General features: G+C 44.1%; 1 long non-coding RNA gene across 1 annotated transcript; it reads left to right on the plus strand.

Annotated features, from left to right (window-relative positions):
- Positions 1-2,325: 2,325 nt before the first annotated feature.
- Positions 2,326-7,291, plus strand: LOC121013145 (uncharacterized). The gene is made up of 3 exons (XR_005782529.1): positions 2,326-2,588; positions 3,656-3,726; positions 6,799-7,291. It is a non-coding gene; the product is annotated as an uncharacterized LOC121013145 (long non-coding RNA).
- The last annotated feature ends 285 nt before the right edge of the window (positions 7,292-7,576 follow it).

A 7,576-nucleotide genomic window follows, 5' to 3' on the forward strand; every position in this document is an offset into this window, starting at 1 on the left:
GAGCTTTTATTATGATGGATATTAAGAGGCTACGATCAGAGGGAGCAAGGTCAAGACTCCACGTGTCACACGCATTGAAGGTGGATGTGATGGTTTAGCAGAGTAATCAGGAGCATGATTAAAATCAGACGACTGCGAAACAATCGTTTTGAAAGTGCCATCAGCATGGAAGCTGGAGGAAATCTAAATTGATGGTAGAGATTTCAGAAAGAAAGAACAGAAAGAAAACAGGGCTGAGCCACTGAAGAAGTTGAGGTTTGAAGACGGCAACGATGAGGGCGGGCAGGGGAGTAGGCCTGTAGGATGAGCTTAGCTGAATGTCAATGGCGGCCTTAGCTGAGGCAGCGGAGAAGGAGGAATACTTTGGGGATTCTAGGGGATTAGAAGGAGAATCCAACAGGATGATGGATGCACAACTAGGTGGCCAAGGATGGCTGGGCAAGAGAGGAACAAGAGTTCAGGAGTCTGCAGATGGGTAAGGCAAGTGAGCATAAGAAGAAACAGGAAGCAGGGAATTATGAGATAGGTTGGGGTCACGTGTCATTCGCCTCGAAGTTTAGTGATTATGCTGGCTCTTATCGATGGAAGGCTGTGTAGAACTTCCAGACCCAAAGATTCATTTAGAACTTCATAGTGTGTTGGGGGGGCCTGGGTGGCTCAGGCGGTTAAGCCACCGACTCTTGGTTTCCCCTCAGGTCACGATCTCCAGCTTTGTGGGTCAGACTCTGCTGTGGCAGCTCAGAGCCTGCTTGGGATTCTCTCTCTCTCCCTCTCTATTTGCCTGGTTCCCACGCATGCTGTCTCTATCTCTTTCAAAGTAAATAAATAAACTTAAAACAGAACAAAACAAAACAAAACTTCGGGGTAGGTAGTTTTGCAAAACCTTCACAGGAGGCATAGCGGGTTAAAAGATTCTTTTACTTATCCTGTGTGTGTGCATATGTACAGCTGTGTTAAGGTTGCCACATTTAGCAAATAAAATAATTAGCACGCAGCTAAATTCAAATTTCAGAAAATAAAGAATATTTTAGTGCAAAGACATCACATGCAACTAAGCATATTTCACAGGACATACTTACGCTAATATTTTTGGTATTTACCTGGCATTTAAATTTAACTATGTGTGTTTGCATGCATACGTGAGCAAGAACCAGTAATGTGAGCTGATGAGCTATTCTTTCAGACTTCTTTTTCTTTTTTTTTTTTTTAATTTTTTTTTCAACGTTTATTTATTTTTGGGACAGAGAGAGACAGAGCATGAACGGGGGAGGGGCAGAGAGGGAGACACAGAATCGGAAACAGGCTCCAGGCTCTGAGCCATCAGCCCAGAGCCTGACGCGGGGCTGGAACGCACGGACCGCGAGATCGTGACCTGGCTGAAGTCGGACGCTCAGCCGACTGCGCCACCCAGGCGCCCCCAGACTTATTTTTCTAAAAGAGCAGCTCAGAGCAGGTCATGAGACATTTTAGCACTGTATGTTTTCTTAATCATTATAACTTTAAAAAGCAATGGAATTTATACGGATAGAGTTTATTTCATTGTTTTAAAAAAAAGGTTTCTAAGGTTTAACCTGAAATAGAGGAAACTGTTGTTTAATAACAGCTTCTGTAATCAATGTTTTTACGTACTACCTTACTTTAAGGTACAGAATCATTTACTTAGATTCTACTTTTTCAAAAATTCAGGGGGCGCCTGGGTGGCTCAGTCCGTTAAGCGTCTGACTTCAGCTCAGGTCGTGATCTCACAGTTCGGGAGTTCGAGCCCTGCGTGGGGCTCTGGGCTGCCAGCTCAGAGCCTGGACCCTTCTTCGGAGTCTGTGTCTCCCTCTCTTTCTGCCTCGCCCCTGCTCACGCTCTGTTTCTCTCTCTCTCAAAAATAAGCAAGCAGACATTGAAAAAATTTTAAAAAATAAAATAAAAAACCGAAGCTGCCCAAAATGTTATGAAGTGCCCACGTGACGGAAGCCTTGCCTCTGCTTTGTGCGGTGGCTTCTGGTCCCATCACAGGATACTCCCCATCTGCACTCGGTGAGGCATGTGGTTGGGATAGGCATAGCAGCCAGGTAATTTCTGGGGCCGGCTGGTAGCCGTCCAGACGCATGTGCAGGTGGAGTGAAATCCCACGGTCCTTACGACCGTGCTTTGTGTCTTTACAAAGCGGTTCCTGGTGGCATTCCTCTTGCTCACACTGGGTGGACCAGCCCGCGGAGGCCGCGCCTCTCGGTGACGTGAGACCCAAGAGTCGTTACTGGAATTTTCTCCATTACGAGTTCCCGCCTTCTCTCTGCAGCCTACTTCCGCTCACAGATGAACCATTTACAGGAGGCTGTGCGGGCTACCATTCCCCACTCCTCCCCAGGGCTCCTCCTTCCCTCTGGGCCTGAGAGCTATGCCCTGACCCCAGAGTGCTGGCGGGGGACCGCGGTCATCCAAGCTCAGCGCGCCTCGTGACTTGGCCGCTGGGCACCTGGCAGCGAATTTATTTATCTTCAGCTTCTTCGGTGTGGGCGCCTGGTGCTTACGATTTCGCATCGATTGTGACCTGACACGAGCCTCCCGAGGTCAAGTATGGTATTCACCGATTACAAGTAAGGGAAACAAGAATCCGAAAGGAAAAGACAGGGAAGCTCACGTTGACTGAGTATCTGCTTTGTGCCCACCACTGTCTCAAGCATTTTACAAACATCATCTCAGACCTAAACTGGACACTGTAAGAAGTAGGGTTTGGAACACACGTTTTACCAACGGAGACATGAGCTCCGAAAAATTAGGAAGTTTGTCCAAGAACCTATATAGCTAATGAGGTGTGGATGAAGAATACAAATGAGGCCTCCTCCCCAAAGCCCATGTTTGCCATTTCGCAAGGGTTCCCTCTGGAGGGGAGTTAGCTTTTCCAAGTTGACCCAGCTTGGATAGGAGAGACTGAGGATTCCGACTTAGGTAACTCTGACTCCGAAGCCCATGAAAACTAGCATTTCATTGGGCTAATTCGACCATTAAAAAAAAAAAAAAAAAAAAAAACTCGGGTGTCCCGGGCAGATCCCAAAAAAGTACCACGGTTCTTCCATTCCTAAATTCTGATAATTTGTGTGTATCAGTGTGTGGTTTGGGGAATGAGCGGAGCCTTGCAAAAGAGGCGAAGAGGTCCTGAGGTATGGTCTTCAGCTAGCTTGCTCCTTCTCGAAGCCTTGGTGATTAAAGTTAATTGAAACCTGGGTGTTTGAATATAAGCACTTTATTCACAAAGCAATGGGGATTATGCTGGTGCCATCTGTCTAATTGCAGAGGTCATGCAGCTGGAGCACAGACAGAATCCTGATGCATTTCTTAAGCAGCAGAAAGCATCAGAGTTCAGATACACAGAGAGGGTATTAGATACTTTCCTTAGAAGCCGGAGCAGGGGGTAGGTGCTTACGGTAGGTGGGAGGTGGGAGCCTTTTACACAGGTGAAAGATTGGAAGAGGCTGAACTCTTGCTTTGAGCTTTGGGATGAACATACTGTGGGACCTTGGGCAGAATGCTTAACCCCTCTGAGTGGTCAGTTTCTCCATCTAGACGGGGGGATGGGCGGGCCAAATCTTTGTGTTCATCTACGTCTTGCATTTTATAATATTGTGATGTAGTTTTCTGCATTTTGCTTATATCTGTGAAAAAGCCAAGTCCTGTGTAATGGAGCTACAGCTAAGACTGAATTCGTCTAGAAAGCAGAGTCAGGGCAGCCTGCTGGTAAGACTGACCTTTAAGGGTCTCCCTTCCCCCCGTCTATTTCCTCTTGGCCTTGGGCACCCAACAACAAACAGCATGCGTCTTGCCTGCTCGTGGCATCTTCCTTAGATCTGGTCCTTTGCAGGCAGCTTTCCATCCACAGACTTTCCTAATGGGCTTGGGCTTGCTTCTCATACGTCCTCCAGACCTGTCTGTTCCGGCCTCGTCCTGGGTCTCACACACAGGCAGTGGGCACTGAGGTTCTAGTCCTGGGGTAAGGCTATCTGGGTTTTAATCTCGGCTTCATCATCCCTCAGCTGGGTGACACGGGGAAAATTACTTTGCATTCCTGTGCTCCAGGTTTCTCCTCTGTGTCAAAAAGTGTAGCACAGTGCGTGGCACAGGGTAAGTGAGCGCTATATATTATATAAAAGACAGGACTAAATGTTTCTGGGTAGCTAATGTGACCTATGAAATAGTAGGTCACTTACGTACTCACGGATGGCTATGACCACACATTTTTCTATCCCTGAACACGAACGTGCGTTTTTCCCATCCTTGTATGTTAATGAGCCGAATGGAATTCTTAGCAATGACTTCCCGTGGAGGAGGGCGTGTTGGGTAAGAACCCCTTCAGCAGTCCTCACATCACACAACGTAAGCTCCCTGTGAATCAGGGAGCTGGCTCTGTGAGTGCACAGTTGCCAGTGTTGGGCAGAAGGCTGTCCACGCCTTCCAGCAGCCCTGATGACAGCGAGCAAAAATTACTAGAAGAACCACCAGAACTGCATTTCTTTTTTTTTTTTAAACGTTTATTTATTTTTGAGACAGAGAGAGACAGAGCATGAACGGGGGAGGGTCAGAGAGACAGAGGGAGACACAGAATCTGAAACAGGCTCCAGGCTCTGAGCTGTCAGCACAGAGCCCGACGCGGGGCTTGAACTCACGAACCGCGAGATCATGACCTGAGCTAAAGTTGGACGCTTAACCAACTGAGCCACCCAGGCGCCCCCAGAACTGCATTTCTTATTACCCTCTTTAGTGTTGGCGTGGCAACTAGATGTGCTTATACACACACACACACACACACACACACACACACACACACTACTAGAGTCCCCACTAGGCTCCATTCTAAAAGGACTATGAAAGCATCATGGGGCATCTATAAAGCTCGTATTTCCCTCTACATCAGTCTTCAGTATTTCTCTACTTATTGGATCCTACACTGCACTTTATGCTTCTATTGACTTCAAACGAAAAAAACAAAAAAAAAAGGCTATGCACATTGGTGTAATCTCTTATTTTGAAATAATATTTTATTTTTCAGAAGGGTGTAACTATTCAATGGAATTGCTCCAACTTCAGCTCAGGTCATGGTCTCATGGTTTATGAGTTCGAGCCCCACATCTGGCTTGGTGCTGAGAGCTAGGAGCCTGGAGCCCACTTCAAATTCTGTGTCTCCCTCTCTCTCTCTGCCCCTCCCCCACTTGCATTCTCTCTCTCTCTCTCTCTCTCTCTCTCAAAAATAAATAAACTTCTAAAAATTAAAAAAAAAAAGAGAAAATCATAGAGAAGGAAACAAACTAAACAGAAAAACAAATCAAAAGGATTCAGCCTTGGGGGGCCTGGGTGGCTCAGTTGGTTTAAGCATCCAAGTTCAGCTCAGGTCATGATCTCATGGTTTGTGAGTTCAAGCCAAGCATCGGGTTCTGCACTGACAGTAAGGAGCCTGCTTGGGATTCTCTCTCTCCCCCACCCTCTCTCTCTCTGCCCCTCCCCCACCCTGTTTCTCTCTCTCTCTCTCTCTCTCTCCCTTTCAAAATAAATAAATGAACTTAAGAAAAAAGGATTCAGTCTTTTACCAATGTCATGCTTTGCTCCCTCTATTCATTGAGTTTGACATTTGAACATTTATAAAAGGCTTGGTATTACGTGTGCGAAGATTTTCTCACATGTCACAGGCTTTTTCTACAGCATCCACTTGCCAACTTTAAGTATCACGATCCAATGAGGGTCAAGTGCCAGTGTGACCAAACTCAGGTGTCTAAATGGTTTGGTTGAATAACCAATGGGGCTTTTTATTATAGAACCCAACCTGGTCAGAGACTGGTTCTAAAAGAAACCATGTACTTTGTTAATTAGGGTTTTCTTTTAAATAAAAAAGTTACAGTAAATATTTTGAAAAGCAAAATAAGAAAAGGACATGTAAAGTGTTTTTGTCTGAAGCGGAATTAGATTCAGAACCTAGAGCAGAGCTTCAAAAGCCAAACATCCAGCTGAAGTTACCATAAATAGCTCCATTGAGTGGTGGTTTGGGAATAAAAATGTGAGCTATCTGGTATTGTTTTTCTTTATAAGATTTTTTTTTTATTTTATTCTTTACCATCGGCTAGGAGTCCTGACTGATAAAGATTATTTTGTGAATGAAATTAATGAATAGAGTAACCTCTATAAACCTCTGGTGGGCTACTGACCATGAACATGGCCACATGTCTTCTCCTGCAGGAAAAATATCACATTACTTAGACATATTCATGAGGTATTTCTGCACTATGTTTTTAAACATATTTTCTCTTGCACACTTTCCTTACAATAACTATCCCTTTCATCGAAGGAACATCGAAGCAACTCCAGGGAAAAGACACACAGGGTAAGATATCTGTATATGAAAAAAAGACGTTAAAATATCAGCTTCAAAAAGCATGGGGGAGAAACCAGTTATGTTTCCCCTTTCTTTTCCAACACAAAGGAAGTAAGAAATTCTTTCATGGTTTTTATTTGTTTTTCAAATCACATTGTCCTCAACTCTTAAAATAATAATCTTCCTTGACAGTCATTTAATAATTGTGAGTGATCTATGACTTTATTATAAAATATTCATCTAATGATCTATTTCCTTTACCCCAGGGGCCAAGTACAAAGCTAGGGAATTATCTTGGTGATACTTTTAATAACTTCCTGTGGGATTGCAAACCTCAATCAAAGCTGACTCTGCAAAGGAGTTAATCACGTAATTTCACAGATTAGACACCACAGGGTTACTAATGAGAAACTTCAGTTTAGTGATACACTTTTTTTTTTTTCTTCCAGGAATATTTTGAGAGGCCTGTAACCTTTGGCTGACACCCAGCAAGGCTATTAGTTTAACCATGGGATGCACTACCAAACGCGTAAGAGTCAGGGAACTTCTTTTCTGGAAAGTTGATTGTAGGAATGGTTTGGTTAAAGAGCCCTCAGAAACAGATGGAATGGGTGAAAGGGGAAAAAAAGACAAGCATAAAAAAACTTGACTTCCGTCGGTTGGCATAATTGCAGCTTCTAGTGTCTTTTCAACCATATGCTCAAGATGGAAACTGCAGTTCACATTTAAATGTCACGCTGCCCTCTGTTCCATAAACATGTATCATCCACCACTAAATATTTAGATCTGAATTGTTGGAACTCAGTTCTGTGCCAGGGGTAGGGGGATTAATTCCTCTCAAGGTCCTCACATGATGGATCTTCCGCTGAAGTAAACATCCGAGAAGAGCTCACACTAAAGCCATAAAATATATAAATAAAGTTTAAAGTTTAATTAAGTCAACATTATTTAAAGTGGTTGTCATATTCTACAGTGAACTTTCCATGTTTATTTTGTATGACTCCTCATAAATAGCCCCTCCTGATCAGACAAAAAGCACAGTGAGGTTAAAGTCAAGGGCTCCAAACTTAGGGCTGGAAGAAGAATATTCCTGAGTCGGGGATAAGGGAACTTTGTTTCCCATTCTGCTTTTGTCGTAAAAGCTAGCCTGTTAGCTAGAAACTGAGTCAATATCTTATACAGATAGAATGCTTGAAAATCCTTTAAGGCTTCATCTGTTGGACTATG

Source organism: Herpailurus yagouaroundi, unplaced genomic scaffold (assembly GCF_014898765.1).
Source record: "Herpailurus yagouaroundi ecotype Mexico unplaced genomic scaffold, PumYag 198, whole genome shotgun sequence".
Taxonomy (NCBI): domain Eukaryota; kingdom Metazoa; phylum Chordata; class Mammalia; order Carnivora; family Felidae; genus Herpailurus; species Herpailurus yagouaroundi.